This window comes from Pelobates fuscus, chromosome 11 (genome assembly GCF_036172605.1).
Source record: "Pelobates fuscus isolate aPelFus1 chromosome 11, aPelFus1.pri, whole genome shotgun sequence".
NCBI classification, from domain to species: domain Eukaryota; kingdom Metazoa; phylum Chordata; class Amphibia; order Anura; family Pelobatidae; genus Pelobates; species Pelobates fuscus.
Genome location: NC_086327.1, coordinates 110,375,257 through 110,393,072, shown reverse-complemented (window position 1 = coordinate 110,393,072; position 17,816 = coordinate 110,375,257). Strand labels below are relative to the sequence as shown.

At 37.9% G+C, this 17,816-nt stretch overlaps 1 protein-coding gene across 1 annotated transcript in view; it reads left to right on the top strand.

The window, feature by feature from the left end:
• The window catches only part of MORN1 (MORN repeat containing 1), a 287,891-nt gene that overhangs the window by 182,838 nt on the left and 87,237 nt on the right, over positions 1-17,816 (top strand). The gene's annotated exons all lie outside the window — the stretch shown is intronic.

Sequence of the window (17,816 nt, the reverse complement as noted above, 5' to 3'; positions counted from 1 at the left end):
GATTTAATTTAAAGCTTTATTATCGTGTTCTTTTCATTTAAACAAATGGCATTTCTGGGACTAAATTGTCTTAAAAAAAGTGCCATACTATTAAAACAATGCATATATGCCCAGTATGTACAGTTACATAAGGGATCTGTATCTTAGGATGCAAAGATTTCATAAAGAGTACACAGAGCTGTTCTTCCACACTCCCTGGTTGCTAAAATTCAGTCATGAAGATTGAACTACAAACATTGCTGTGAGGTGTGTCTTGAGGCCACCATTTACAGTCCCTCTGCAGTGATGCTGAAGTACAGAATAGAAACTTGGATGAGAATTTTGTTTTTGTGTAGGGTAAAATTCAGTGATGGAGCAAAAAGGATGGTAAGTGGGGAATTATTGGCTAAATTTTGCTTGTGTGTGAACTACTTCACTGTTGGTATTATAAGCTAATAGCTGGCTGATCATGGTGGAAAATGTATTCCATGACAGCTGCAGTATTACGTGTTGGCCATCAATACTGTGGCATTGTAATAGTATTGTATGCCATAACTACATTTCAATTTAAAAATAAACCTGCGATTTTATGACTTACGTGTTGACTTAATTTAAAATCATTTTTGTTTTATTAAACCACAGAAACCTTTCCATTTTACTGAGAAAGGAAACTGTCATGTCTCATTTTAAATAACTCCTTCTCATCTTTAAAAACAATATTAATTCAATATAGTTCTCTTTTTAATATTCTTTCATTTAACATTTTGGAATCAGTGAACAATTGTTTCATGGCTTGAAAAGACATTATTGCTCGTCTTGGATGAAGAGAAAGCAGGGGAAATTGAACATGGTTGGTATAATAAAAATAACGAAAAATCACTCTCAACTGCCAACGGTATGCAAGCATGGGCATGCCAGCCTTGCAATGCATGACACTAATGACACATTGAGGGCAGCCTTTGCAAGTGTTGTCCATGCTCTCTGTGTGGGCAGAAATTACCCAAGGTAATTGTGGGTAGCTCACCCTGAGAGTATTTCGACCCGTCTCTGATGTCCTTAGACGTGGGAAACAAAAGAACACTGGGACATCAGGGCAGGGACTTGAACTATTGACTGACCTGCCAAATCCAGTTGGAGAGTGAGTTGCCAGAGTGATGTCAGTATGTGTTTAGTTATTTGGTGGCAATGTTGCCCCTGCAAAAGCATGCTACCTTTGCAACTCATACGTTGATTTCCACCAGAATACATCACTAGGATTGTGCTGGTCTGTCACATAATTTAATGGTAGGATACGCCCATGCAATAAAACAGCAGTACCACTCAAACACACCCCTGTATTTTAACACCAACACTACACAACAACACACTCCTGCATTCTAAATGCCAACACTGCATGCAAATAGGCTACTGCAATCAAACGGCAACACCACACACAACCATAGGACTGCATCCAAACACCATCACTAAAAACACACCTACCATCTCCAGGCCGGCAATGCGTGACATTTATGACACATTGAGGGCAGCATAAGGCTACATCCCACTCAAATACAACACCTCCATTCAAAAACCCAAACTGCATACAAACATACAACTGCATTGAAATGCCAACATTACACAAAAACACATAACTTCATACACACACACCTTTGCCATACAAAAATGCAGTTTTGCAGGGATTGCCAAATGGAAGATGCACAGCTGGCAAAGCACTGTGGAAGTTGCACAACAGTTGAGGATATACCTTTTGGCCACCCGTACGCTGTAGGAAGACCCTAAAATTCCATGCATCAGGGCCCTCTCTATATTGGTGAAGCCACCATATAGGACAATTCATCCATAATTAAAGTGAACAATATTCATAAACAATAGAAGTTTAAGATTATTGGGATAACTTGACCACAGAGGTCTTAGTATATTATTGCTATAAAAAACAACAAAAAAACGAGGTGCCCAAAGTGTTATAACACCATATTTATCTGCAGTGATTATGGTGCTTAGAGCACCACTTCAAATATTATTAGATAGTAACCAATATTTTTCAAGATAACACTGGAGCAATCCTGTAAGAAAGTGTTACCTTTGAAATGATATGTGCTGAATATTCCAAAGTAAGCACTTTACCAGAAATGCATTTTCCATATTCCTGTTGTAACTGTTGATGAAACGGTACAAAAACCTTGAGTGATGTCTTGTTTAGAATAATATAAGCTGGGTATCCCTTCCAATAATCCTAAAGGGTGGAGTGAAGTATAACATATTTAAGAGATGCTCTAGGGCTAACCATACCAGGGGACACCTATTCAAGGACTAAAAACCTTAGGGCCATTGGGTACCCCGTCTCTCTGGCCCATCATTCCACTTATTTCCCCCTAAATATGACCAGTGGACGCACAGTTATGTTGTCCAAAATGGCTATCCCCCACCCTTCATCCCAATAAGTAAATACCCTGCCTGCTCCCCTCCCTCTAATACATATTAGAAAGGGGGATGGCATAACCTGCTGTACAAAAAAATAGTAAAAAGAATAATTCGTATGTATTATCTCATCAAAGTCTTGATTGAATATTCATCTTATGTTGGCATGGGGTTCCAAAATTGAAAAGATTTTCAACCAGCAAAATCTTTTATATGTCATTGCCAACTTTAAGAGTCTACAATACTGTGGTTTGCTTGAAAAGGTTATATACATTGTGCAACATATATTTATATTCACACAAATACCTTTAATCTGTTGTTGCCATTTGAGTTATTGACAACCAGTCAGCTTTATTCCTATTGCTATTAAAACAAAGGAGTTCATTTATTTCTTGGTCTTTCCTTCAAGACTGCCTTATAAATTCCAACAATTTCAAAGTGTATTTCATTGTTTACCTCTATCAGCTCTATTGGGAAACTATTATGGGATTGTATATGTTCTTCAATGTAGAGAAAAAGAAATAAAAAAGCTGAATTCCATATTTATCTTTCTTATGAAAACCAGCATAAATATTCTTTTCTTTTTCAGTGATTTGAATCTCTGGTATAATTGAAATCCTCTAAGCAACAAGAATCCATTTAGCACATAAATAGGAGAAGCACTATGCAGTAAATCTAAAATGGATTTTTTTTAAAGCAAAATTACCCACTTCCACAACAACATAAATTATATAAATGTCTGATTTTACGCTAAGATGTCTTCAAACGCCATCTTTGCCTACTGGCTAATTTTACCGTCCGGTCATTGCAAAGGATATTAGATGATTTTGTCATGCGTCTGAATAGATTGGCAGCCAATTCAATTACCATATTGTAAATTAGTCTTTTTGGGATAATACTAGAATGACCAGATACCCTATGTTTTTTGGGGTATTCATACATACTGATGGATAGACCATGCAAAGCACTGACCAGCATGGTCAAATTCACATTCATCAGGAGTGTCCAAAAGGTAGATCCCTAGATTTTTAAAACTACAACTTCCATGGTGCTTTGTCATTCTAAAAACATTCTAAATGCATGCAAAGCATCATGGGTGTTGCAGCTCTACAACATCTGGGGATCTACCTTTCGGCACCCCTGAAATATTCCAGCCTTACCCGAGACTAGTGATAGTTATACTTCGGGCAGCAGCCTTTATTGCTGCCAATAATTCAATTTAAATCTTCTTAATGTGTAACTTTGTGTCCTCTATCTCGTTGTCTCTGTTTCTCTTCCTCTCTTTATACATATATTGGAAAAATGTTGCAGAATCTTCGACAAGAATCCCGTGCCTGTATAACCAAAGTTTGTATTTTACTTATTGTCATTTGTCTATTTATTAGACTTCCTGTCACTATGCCACTTCCCGAAATCTTTTTTTAGACAGCCCATTAGGGTTATAAGTGAGAACTGTCAGGACTTCAAAGTGAAATCAGACTAAATTTCAAACTTAAAGGACCACTATAGGGTCAGGAACACAAACCTGTATTCCTGACCCTTTAGTGTTAAAAATACCATCTAGCCCCCTGCTCCCCCCCCCTTGCGTCCATAAATATAGTAAAATTTTACTTGTATTCAAGTCTGCAGCTGCTGCCTCTGTCCCTGCTCTGCCTGCTTGGCTGACATCATCAGAAGTGATTATGTTAGCCAATCACAATGCTTTCACATATGATTGACAAGGAGGCAGATCAGGTGCAGAGCCATCACAAGTCAAACACAGCCCTGGCCAATCAGCATCTCCTCATAGAGATCTATTGAAACAGTGCATCCCTATGAGGAAAGTTTACTGTCTCCATGCCTAGGGTGGAGACACTGAATGCCAGTACTGCACAGTGTGCAACACTGCCCCATCAAGCACCTCTAGCAGCCATCTGAGGAGTGGCCAATGTAAACACTGCATTTTCTCTGAAAAGACCATATGTATAGTAAAAAGCCTGAAGGGAATGATTCTACTCACCAGGAAAAAAAGTACAATAAGCTGTAGTTGTTCTGGTGACTATAGTGTCACTTTAAGGCCAAAATACTGGGAAAATGATCCAAGTCAGCTATGCTCCCAATTCAACTACATTGCTGACAATTCTCACTTTCTTAATTCATCCTGCATGTGCTGATCAGGGGACAGGATATAAAAATGTACTATAAAAACAAGAAGTGATAAGTGATTTTTTTTTATTTTTTTTCATTTGAAATATTGTAATTTTTTTAATATAAATTTGCAGGTGAATGTGTGTCTGATCATCACTTGCACTGACCATGTATTAGCACTCATTATTTTTAATTGATCTGGTTTGTGACAGTAGACCAGTTAGGAAGAGAATGTTGGTTCGATGTTGCTGTGTGTAATGACTGAGCCCCTTTGTAAGTCCGGGGATTTGGTATATAATTATATTTCTGCCTTTAACTAGGGATGTATAGCTACGATTTCTCAAGCTACAATATCACACCTGTGAGCTTTTTAGAGAGTGTCAGTCAGTTTGAAATGTTATGCTCAAGATCATGTTGTCTGGGGACACATTATCACTGAGCCTTTCAGGTCTCCAACTCAAAAGCTCTGGGAAATGTCACGATGACCTTCTGCCTCAATCATTCCCCCTGTAATCTGTCTCTGCATTAGTAGAAAAGCATCGTCCATTGTGTCTTGTCTGAAGGCGCTCAGCATGACAACTTTCTTGCATGTATGTCATACTGTCGGAGAGGCCTTTGACAGACAGAGAGCAACACTTTCTGAAATAGAGAGAGTAAAATTAGACCATACTGCTATAGCATTCAGTTGGCTGCAGGACTAGTGATTTAGTAATTTCATTGTAATACGCCGTGGTAATGTAGTGAATTTCAGGTAAATATCTCGGTATGTATGTATAAATACACGTGTGTGTGTTCAAAAAAAAAAAATCAGAGAATACCAAGTCTTTGAAAATCAAATAAACCTTAACTTTTATTCCTTGTTGTCACAATAAAATATCAACGTTTCAGTTTTCCTTAGAAATCTTTCATCAGGACATTAACAGAACCGATTGAACACATACATAGATAGAAAAAATAAAAGAAAACGCACCTATTCACTGTGAATGGCGTGCTCGCCCCACCAACTAAGTGGCCTTCCTACTAACGATATGCAATTCGGCTTGTTGCTAAAGCAACCAAACGCCAAGCCCCAATCGACTACACTTGTGAACAAATATTAAGGTCGGCTGTCACTGCAGACTGACTGGTATATATATATATCACTAAATGATTTGTAATTTATTTATCTTTTATCTGGACAATGGAGTGTCCTTTTAATCAGCTCACATTTTTTTGTTTTCATGCAAACCAACAAAAATGCAATAACAATTATTTTAATATAATATATTGTTGAGAGACAGATTTTGACGTACCAACTTGATGAGGAGCCTTTCTATCTCTCCTATACTGATTCAAAATCCCTACCACTTGCATACCCCATCTCACCATTACAGCTTCTCATCTCCCCATTTCTCTTTTTATTTTTTTTCCTTTTTAAAAACTTCTCTTATTGCATTACCCTGTTGTAAATGGGAGAATGAAAATTAAGTGATCGTCGGATAGGAGGCATGATAAAGAAAAAAAAAAGAGTGTCAGGATGAAGAGAGAAACGTTTAAGAGAACTGGGAGGATAAATGAATGTAAAGGGAAAATTTAATATTAAAGGGACACTTCAGTCACTGGCCACTCCTCAGATGGCTGTTAGAGATCCTTCATGGGTCGTGGCTGCCTAAGATGCATCCAAACATTCAGTGTCTCCACGTTCTGCATGCAGACACTGAACTTTCCTCATGATTCATCGATTTATTTAATCTCTATGAGGAGATGCCGATTGACCAGGGCTGTGTTTGAATCATGCTGGCTCTGCCCCTGATCTGCCTCTTTGTCAGTATCAGCCAATCCTATGGGGAAGCACTGTGATTGGATCAGGCCACCACTTCTAATGATGTCAACAGACTGCTTGTTTTTCGGAGTCTAACAGCATGCAGAGTTACAGCTTCAATCTTATGGAGGCATGAGGAGCCCAGGGGGGCTGGATGGTAGTTTTAACACTATAGGGTCAGGAATACATGTTTGTTTATTTTACAGTGGACAGTGCTGACCTACATCATTGTCTTACAAATATTTTTGGACGTGTCATTTATTTTAACCGCATCTATAGCCACATGTCATCAAGAAGTTTTTTTCTACCATGGAATAAGCGTAGTTCACTAAGCCCAATATACCAATAGACACACCTGTCTGTGATTAATAACTCTGATTGTGAGGAGTACAAAGTGTGTTTTATATAGTGGTTGATTGCCACAATGGCACGATAGTCGCTAGGTCAGAAAGAATGGCAAAAAAATCTTTTATGGTAATTTCATGCTCTTACCTTCCTTCAAATTCTCCCTCTTGGAATTTAATGGGAACTGAAGGACGGATCTTCCAATGCTTCTGCTTCCTGCCAATCTCCTTTTGTAATGATTGTACATGCTATGGCATTTTGGTGTAATGATTGACAATTGTCAGAAAGTATATAAAGTCTATTCTATGCACTCATTGCCCTTTCATGGACTATGTTACTCTAAGAGAACATTCCTAGTAATAATCTGTGTTTGTAGTTTTGACCCTAATAAGTTTGCCTTTTTTCTTTGTTACTGTTACGGATATTTCTCTAATCCAAACTTGGCTGGTATACCTATGACGATGTCTAGTATTCTAACCCTGGCTAGTTATACGTACACAATGACGTTTGATTTAGACCGTTAACCTGCTTGAATGCATCTTTTTTTTTCACCTCTTCAGAAGCATTCAAAGGATTGGAAAAACATATTTTCGATCATTCCTTGTAAATTCTGTACTGTACTCCGTAAACAAGGTAATCTCATTACTGCCGTGCACTCTGTGAACCAAATGAAGTATTTCAATCTGTTTTCATTCAAACAGTCTATTGAATGGCTCTTGTAACTGTTGAGAAATCTACACAAGCCTCTATTAGTATTCAACATTCTCCTGAGTAAAAAACTAACAATGGTTACTAACAACATTTTTACCACAACTACATCTTTGTGTCAAATATTTTATTGTTGTGATGCACTTAGCCATATATGTAGTTTAGTTTTTATTTTTATTGTATTTTAAAAAATCTCTACTTTTGAAAGATGTGCATCTTGAAAGGCACTGTGCACCTAGGTAGCATGTGATGACGAGCATATGATAAGTCTGCGATTTGCAAAAATTGTGATGTCTGAAAAAGTTTTAATTTTTTTTATTTTTTTTAACTATTTTTTTTTATGGAAAGGTTTTATAGTTTACATCAGTATATGCAATACTTTTATAATGAATACAAGTAAAATAAGACGTATATAGATGTACATAAGTCAAAGATACAAGAAAAGCAAAAAAAAATAATAATTTACAATAATAACAATACAATTGTTTCATTATAATTTTATTTTATGTATAATTAACATTTAACCTTTTAAGAAAAGTGGAGAAGATAAAAAGAACATTTTACTACATAAATAAATACATAAATAAATAAATAAAGGGGAAAGAAAAGGAGAAGGGGAAGAATTTTTATTAGTTTGTGCTTAAAAATTAGAGATGCAATGTGATTAATGTTTTTTTTGCAAGTCTGTTTATATAATTAGTTTTAAACCTATTTTCTTGAAATATGATACAATAAAAACCAAACACTTTGAATGTTGATTAAAACATTTGAGTGCTTATTTATCATCTATTTTATACATTTTTGATGCAATACCTTTAACACCTTTATGCCATCCAATCGTGCATTGCCACAAGTGAAACTTTATTTTTTAGCGTCCAAATTTAGATGTGCATATTACATTTTAATACTAAAGGTAGATTATTAATCCTTAATTCTGCGGGTATATATTTTGTAAGTTTTACATGATATCTAATTATATTGTATATCGAAGCAAATTCTCCGCACATAGCAGGCAGCATTGTTTACCTTGGCTCAAATCCTTTCTCAACGCCTAAGTAGCGTACAGTATATAATCAATGTTCTGTGCAAACAAGCAGAATCTGCTGGAGTTCCAGACAATTAGGTCACCTAATGCACTTGTCGCTGTCTGGTGCATTGATCTTCTCTGCTGTCTGGAGCAGGACATCTTCACAACCTACAGCAAGCTTTACATTAACTCATTCATTAGTTTCTTATAAGAGCAATCCCCTGCCGTGAAAGCCATGTCAATCATTTTGCATGATTTCTTTTTTTTTTATATGAGGCATATAAAAGAAATACGTCATGCAGAGAGAGTAAACACACATCTTCTATTCATTACAGTGTTTTCCATCTAAGTGTATAAACCACTCGTATGGTAATCCTTATGCAGAGGACCTAAGTCCCAGGTACGATCATTAGTACGTGGGGTACTCTACCAGACTCTAAGGGATGGGGAACACCAACAGAGATATTCACTCAATGTGAATTGTAAGGAATTCAAAATTAATGTCAAATGTTAGACCAAAGCAGACAAACAATAACTCAGCTACGTTTTTAGCTACTTTGATCAAAATAATTTGAAATTCTCTTTTCACTTTAGTAAACAACCCAGAAAAAGTTCTTTATTGTGTCCTGATTTGCTATTTCTGTTTTGGTGCTTGGTGATCTCCTACTAACCTGAAAAAGAATAAGAATTATTTTTGAATGATGCAAGTAATCATATATTAATTAGAAATAGTTTCTCCATTGTATAAGAATGTTTTTTGTTAAAAGCTTCCTGTGGAGAAATTGATTGAGAAGAGGTGTCAGGTTCCTATCCTGACAACTAAGTTAATGTTCGTTTAGCCCTGTTTCTTTAAAAACTAGTTCCAGCTCTGCATCACTAGTGGCCTGTCTAACCACTTACCTTGGATTTCACCTTATATAGAAACATAGAATGTGACGGCAGATAAGAACCATTCGGCCCATCTAGTCTGCCCAATTTTCTAAATACTTTCATTAGTCCCTGGCTTTATCTTATAGTTAGGATATCCTTATGCCTATCCCACACATGCTTAAACTCCTTTACTGTGTTAACCTCTACCACTTCAGCTGGAAGGCTATTCCATGGATCCACTACCCTCTCAGTAAAGTAATACTTCCTGATATTATTTTTAAACCTTTGTCCCTCTAATTTAAGACTATGTCCTCTTGTTGTGGTAGTTTTTCTTCTTTTAACCCCTTAAGGACTGGACTGTTTTTGCGATGTAGTACATTTGCGACCAAGCCTCTTTTTACACTTTTGTGGTGTTTGTGTTTAGCTGTAATTTTCCGCTCTCTCATGTACTATTCCTATACAAATTATATGTTGTTTTTTTCAGGACAAAAAAAGTCTTTCTTTACATACCATTATTTATATAATCTCATGTAATTTAATTTAAAATAAATAAATAAATATGATGAAAAAAATGACTGGTGGCAGTCTCCCCACACCGGGAGCACCACCAATCGCTGCCGGGGGAACGACGGCGATCGGGTAAGTAACTAAGACCGTTAGCACGGTTCAGGACCGTCACCGGTCGGCAAGGCAAAAATGCCGATGACGGTCCTGAACCGTTCTCGGTCCTTAAGGGGTTAAATATAGTCTCCTCCTTTACTGTGTTGATTCCCTTTATGTATTTAAATGTTTCTATCATATCCCCCCTGTCTTGTCTTTCCTCCAAGCTATACATGCTAAGATCCTTTAACCTTTCCTGGTAAGTTTTATCCTGCAATCCATTAACCAGTTTAGTAGCCCTTCTCTGAACTCTCTCTAAGGTATCAATATCCTTCTGAAGATACGGTCTCCAGTACTGCGTACAATACTCCAAGTGAGGTCTCACCAGTGTTCTGTACAATGGCATGAACACTTCCCTCTTTCTACTGCTAATACCTCTCCCTCAAGCATTCTGAATATGAAAGAGGCGAATTACGCCTGAACAGACATATAGCGCAAATTCAAGTTTTTGTTTACGTTTTGTTTTGATCACAAAGTGTACATTTGGCTCAGTCCTTAAGGGGTTAATGTTACTCATTTTATCTACATCGGAAGGATTAAAGGCTGAGTCAACCCTGTCAGGAATTAAACCTGCGACCCAAGGGTTGAACAGATTCTAATGATGATGCATTAGCCCACTGAACTATCTCACCATCATCATCAACCTCACCTGCCTAATCTAATGTGATCTTGATGAGGCTTCACCCTGCTCACCACATGACCTTGACAATGAAGTTGATGCTCATCCTGAAAGACTTCAATTGTAAACGTTTCTGTGGACCTACGTTTCTATCCTCTAACCAGCTTTATTGCAACCTGTTCCAAACCAGCCTAACCTACACTTCTATACTCTAACCAGCTTTATACCAACCTGTTCCAAACCAGCCTAACCTACACTTCTATCCTCTTACCGGCTTTATACCAACCTGTTCCAAACCAGCCTAAACTACACTTCTATCCTCTAACCAGCTTTATACCAACCTGTTCCAAACCAGCCCAACCTACACTTCTATCCTGCTAACCAGCTTTATACCAACCTGTTCCAAACCAGCCTAACCTACGTTTCTATTGTCTAACCAGCTTTATACCAACCTGTTCCAAACCAGCCTAACCTACACTTTATCCTCTAACCAGCTTTATACCAACCCCTAACCTACACTTCTACTCTGCTTTATCCTGCCAACCAGCTTTATACCAACCTGTTCCAAACCGGCCTAATCAACACTTTTACTCTTCTTCATCCTGCCAATCAGATTTACACCAAACTGCATAACACCAATCTGGAATTTGCCTCTAATATTGCAAGGTGTTATTTCCATATGTTATTAGTCATCCTTCCAAGAGTGGGCATTTTGCCTAAACCTTTGTTTCTCTTATTTTCCTTCTCTCTATTTTTTCATTTATAAGATATCCTGCTGTATTCTATTATGTCCAAACTCACCAATAAAGCCTCTGATGTTAACACTGGCCAAAGTCTCTTACCTGACCTGCTCAAGATCATGACAAGAGGACTAAACCCCCACTAAGTCAACCACATAACGCTCCTTATAGTAGTCATGTTGGATCTCAAACGGGGGCTAAAAGTTCAAACCCAGGTTTCACCTGTAATCACTGGATGTGGTGGAATTAATGTCACTCTCCAAATTTAGTGACACCTACTAATGGGTGGTAGTTCAGGTTAAAATTTACAAGCAACAGTAATTTATTTTTTTCTTCGAATATTTTCTTTATACATTGCCGTTGAGGATCACATGAATATTGAAGACATGTGTGCCAACAGTCCTTTCAAGATGTTTGAGAATTAGTATAGGTGTGACAGTAGAATTAACAAAAAATTGTTTAAATACCATATGTAAGCAACCCGTTGCTTACATAATACTACATAACATAAACATGTTTTATTTGCTATAACAAATCACCTGTATTTCAGATGTTTTGAAGGATTCTGTGGCAGACAGCATATGTTGCATGCACCCTGTCCTATTCCCCCAGATGTTTGTCTCCTATGTACTTTACTTGGAATCCTTATTCCTCCCTTTTTTGGTGGAATGTAGAGATTACATAATGCAGAATCTCTCTGGGAGGGATAGATGGACTGACGAGCACTGATGGAGTTTTTGGCAGAGTATTGAGTCAATAATGGCTCAATATTTATTGCTTATATATAAATAAATGGTAAACTTCGATAAAGATATATCTCTTATATCCCTTATGGTAGTGAAGCAATATAATAAATACTCACAATTAAAATATCAATAAGGATATAGGTAAAGTGTTCACACTCAGTATGTAAACAAATGACACGCTCACAATACATCAAAGAACAAGGGTAATTAAAAATAAACAATAAAAATAGTAATAACAATGCACAAAGGTGTGACTAGGGCTGTAAAAACAAAGTGGTTTAGCTCCTAAATGGCAGATAATTTAGCACTGAAACTGCAGGGGCATCATCTGTTAGACATGTGCAATTCGTTTCGGTCCGAATATGAATTTTGACGAATTTCAGACAATTCGGACATTCGGGTACTTCCGAATGTCCGAATTGCCGAAGTGCCGAATTGCCGAGGTCCCGAATTGCGGAAGTTCTGAAGTGCCGAAGTTCCGAAGTGTCGAAGTTCCGAAGCACAGTATTGCCTAAGTACTAATATACTTACCCAGCGAAAGAAGAAGAATGTTACATTGTAAACAATTTTAAATAAAAATTATACAAACATAGCTAGGATTCAGCTGTAAGCATTTGCAACACTTACAACAATCAAGTAGCACACATTCATATAAAATGTAAGTTACTTGGCCAGTCAGTGTAATGACAGGAATGAATAAGTAGATAACTCCCTAATTCCCACGGTATTAGGGAGCTATCTACTAAAAGGCTGAAAGACCTAAATTGGTCTTTCAGCTAAATTTACTAATACTAAGAAAAGATTACTTAGTATTAGTAAATTATAGGGGCATGTCTATTAAACAGTGAGCAGCCTGGTATAGATTTACTTTGGGTTAAGCCTGTGGATGCTCACTGTAAAAAAAAAGCGGTGGGTGAGGGCCTTACAGTAAAATAAGGGGGAGGGACCTAATGTCCTCCTCCCTGGCCCCCACCCCTGAGCGGCGGGTGGGGGCCCTAAATACTAATAAGGGGGGGGACCTAATGTCCTTCCCCCTGGCCCCCACCCCTGAGCGGTGGGTGGGGGCCCTAAATTGTAATAAGGGGGGGACCTAGTGTCCTCTGTCCAGCCCCCACTCCTGAGCGGTGGGTGGGGGCCCTAAATACTAATAAGGGGGGGACCTAAGGTCTTCCCTCGGCCCCCACCCCTGAGCGGCGGGTGGGGGCCCGAAAAAAAATGTCCCCCCCAGGTCACTAGGGGTCCCCAAACCCCTAGTCACCCCCTTCCCCCCAATAAAAACTATCCCACTACCTACCTCCCTCACCCTAAAAACTAATGAGGGGGGGACCTTTAACTAAGTACCTGTAAAAAAACAAAAAAAACTTACCATTCGATGTTTTCTTTCTTCTAAAATCTTATTTTTTTCAGCCCCAAAAAAGGCCAAATAAAAAACCATAATAACTGACGCAATTATAAAAAAATAAAAAAATAATCCATCTTCACCCGGCGAGGGCTCCGCACAGACTGAGCTCTTATAAAGCCTTGTCCTGCCCTGCAATTAGGCTCAGAGCACTCTGATTGGTGGGTTTAAGCCATCCAATCTGAGTGCTCTGACAGGTAAATGAAGAGACTGACAAGTAAGTCTCTACATTTACCTGTCACAGCACTCTGATTGGTTGGTTTGAAATCCACCAATCAGAGTGCTCTATGTCATTTTATACAGCGTGGGAAAGTTCTTTGGAATTTTCCCACGCTCCCACGTCGTAGAGTCTGCTCGCCCTGATCTACAGTCTGCTTCCTCCTCCGATAATGTCCGCTTCTTCCTTCCATACAGCCTGTTTCCCCCCCCATACAGCCTGCTCTCCTGCGCGATACAGTAAGCACCAGCCTGCTGTTCTGTTTGTTCCATCATGTCCCCGCTCTCCTGCGCACAGCGTTCTGCAGATGCACATGGCAAGATAGTTAAAGCCAGGAGAGACAGAGGACAGGAAAACTAGGCCATGCCACATCACTAGTGGCGACTTTGCACAGCTGGTTCTCGTTGCTGACCTTGATGGGAGGAAGAGGTCACAAAATGGCAACTTCACCTGCCAGTGCCAGGTAAGTTTCAGCCGTGCCAATGATTGTGTGTGTGTGTGTGTGTGTGCCTGTTAGTGAGTGAACTTGTGTGTGCCTGATAGTGAGTGAACTTGGGTGTGTGTGTGTGTGTGTGGCTGCTAGTGAGTGAGTTTTGTGTGTGTGTGCCTGATAGTGAGTGAACTTGTGTGTGTGGCTGCTAGTGAGTGAGTTGTGTGTGTGTGTGGCTGCTAGTAAGGGAGCTTGTGTGTGTGTGGCTGCTAGTGAGTGAGCTTATGTGTGTGTGGCTGCTAGTGAGTGAGCTTGTGTGTGTGTCTGCTAGTGAGGGAACCTGTGTGTGTGTCGCTGCTAGTGAATGAGCTTGTATGTGTGTGTCTGCTAGTGAGTGAGCTTGTGTGTGTGTGTGTCTGCTTGTGAGTGAGCTTGTATGTGTGTCTGCTCCTGAGTGAGCTTGTGTGTGTGTGTCAGTGGGCTTGTCTGTTGGAAGCAAGTGTGTGTGTCAAGGAGCTTGTCTGTAGAGAGCATGTGTGTGTTTGCTTGTCTGTAGTGAGCATATGGGTGTCAGTGAACATGAGTGTGTGTGACAGTGAGCTTGTCTGTAGTAAGCTTGTGTGTGTCACAGTTTGTCTGTACTAAATTTGTTTGTGTACTAATAAGCTTGTCTGTGTGTGTCAGTGAGATTGTCTGTCAGTGAGCCTATTTGTGTGCATCTGTGAGCTTGTGTTTTTTTTTTGTGTCAATAAGCGTATGTATATCAATGAGATTACCTGTCTGTGAGGCTGTGCATCAATAAGCTTGTGTCAGTGAGTTTGTCTGTGTCTGCATGTTGATATGTTTACTTTTCCATTTTAGATATTTTGGCGAGGGGTGTTCATTAATATCCAAACTAGTGGCAAATTAATATCTGAACAGCTAATTTTTTTTTAATTTTTAGCCTTAATTTTGCCATTCAGATTTTGTTTTGCTTCAATTCAGAGAATAGTGAAAAACCCTGTGTGAATTCACTTTGAATTCCCGATAATTGATACATTGGTGGATAACCCTGACAGTAATTTTTGACAATTCACCTTAAAGACATCACCTCTTATAGAAGGTATATGTTTATTGATTAATTTACATTATAGAGTGAGGAAATGTTGAGCAATGCATATTTTTCTCATTTAATTTTCTCATTGTGAAAATATTTGGTTAATATATATATATATATATATATATATATAAACAACAGTAAAGCCTCAGGCTGAGCACCCGGCTGGTATTTACATCTATAGCTTGAGTGGAAAGTCAAGGACTTTCCACTGTATATATATATATATATATAAACATTGATTATGTAACTAAAAATAATGTATTATTTGTATTCATCAAAGTAAATATATTTATAATGTTATATAGAAAACTACTAACCAAAATTGACGGAGAATGCTACCAACTTTTAAATATTTTTTTAAAAATAACATCTTTATTTATTTCTAACATTCTAACATAGCCTCAGTTACTTATAAAACATGACCTTGCTCACTAACAGGCTGTATCTAGAAAAGGCTTGAAAAGTGTATCAAATAGCTATTGGAATGTGTTTTAGAGCAATGCCTCCAGTGGCTATATATGGTAATACATGTAAAAAAAAAACTGCCAGCCAGATACAGTATGTTCACTTTAGAATAGTTCACAAGGCAAACCTCCCAGCTCCAATTCTTGACCCACGTTGTCTGAATTTGTTCCTTGCTCTCAGTTGGCTCAATGGTATATAGTACTATGGATACTCATAAATTCCACAGCCCTGCAGCAGAAGTCCCTTGAATTCTGGCAATTATGGGTTTACGACGTGTTTAAATCAAACAATGGAACATTGAGTTTACTTTTCATGCCAGAGAAAAATATTTTCATTCTTAAAAAACACAAATGGGTCTATCCGCTAAATGCTGAATTAGTTAAAGCAAATTCAGTTACTTTCATTTAACACAATTCCATAGCATTTATTAATATAATTCCTCTGTGTATTCAATGTATCCATTCACTGTCAACCAAATGATAACCAAAAAGAGCTGAATGAACTCTATGGCTTTTTTTACTTAGGTCTCAATGTTGCAGTGAGATTCATTTGAAAATAGCTCAATTTGATTGCACCCGAATTTCCCCGTGACGAGAAATAAAATTAGATGCTAAAGTAAGAGTAACGTATGGAGGGATTTATGGTTAGTTATAGTTCGTTCCACCATGAAAACAGTAATTGCCTTAATTTTAGAAACTATTATATAATTTGAAAAAAATTCAGTTTCACTCCTTGTTTCAAGAGAGGATAGACATGATTTATAAATAGCAATATGCCAACTTTTAGCTCTTTCAACAAATGAAGGATGAGGCGTCTTCTCACATTTATTATCCAGCGAGACAGAAAATAATTACATTTTCAGGAAAGGAAACCAAGAGGCATTGCATTATCATTAGTACCCATTAATCTGCTTAACTAAAACAAAGATATTGATTTTCTTAAGTCAGTGAATATTCTGTATTTTAAATCGGAGGCAAATTTTGGCATGCAAACCCAAGACGATGAAACTAAATGGAAAGCATTTGTGACTGGTCACTACCTTGGTGATAACAAAGATAAACGCAGGGAAAGGATTATTATTATAGAGGGAAATCACTAAAAACGTGTGTGTGTGTGTTTGTATGTGTCTATGTCATTGTATGAGCATGTTAGCAACTGTGTCTGTCAGATGACTGTTTGCATGTATGTTTGTGTGTATGTGACTGTATGTATATGATGTATGTGACTGTGTTGGTTATTGTGTGTCTATGTAGGTTTCCACTTTTTGGTTGTGTGTCAATGCATCTATGCAACTGTTTATGTATGTGACTCTCTGACTGTGCATGTATATAAAATATATCATATTATAGACATCAAGGCACTTTAGGCATCATAAGAACTTTATATAATTGGAAAAGTTAAAGTGTTTAGAGTCCCCTGACGCAGGGCCATCTTTCTTATTGATTGGATCCTGGGCAAGCATATGCTTGGGCCCCATGGACCCTGCCTGCATGTATGTAGGGATTTATGTCCTTGTATGTATGTACTGTTACTATTGGAAAGCAGTGGTGTACTTGTGTGTAGTGTTTGCGATTGAATGCAGGGCTGTGTGTTTGTAAGTGGTGTTGGCTTTTAAAAGCAGGTGTGCTTTTGTGCGTAGAATTGTTGTTTTTTTATATTCTGGATTTTCCCCCCTAGTTTGTTGCAAAATTGGACAGTGCCTGAAATTGTATATTTTGCCTTCTTTTGGATGAAAAGCAAAAACAGAGAAAGGCTGAACTTGATGGACATATGTCTCTTTTCAGTCTATGTAACTAATATTTTGTAAAAAAAAAACCTCACCAATGCAAAGTTAAGCCTGGAGTGGTGTAAGATGTGGAAATAGATATGTACCGAGAATTCCTCTGCCTTCAGAGCAGGGCTGTTTTCTAGATTTTCATCACCAACATGTATTCTCACATACGCACAAAAATTAAATATCGGCCCCAGTGGAAGAGTCTATGAGATAAATTACATAACTGATTTTCAGTGGCCTCCACGAGCACAGGTGCATTGTATTTTCATGAAAATAGCTACATTTATCATGTTAGATAAGCCCTATGACATCATCCATCACACATTGATGGTTTTCAGGTAAAGCGATTGTTTGGAAAGAAATTTTAAAAACTTCCTACTGTCGCCTTTTTT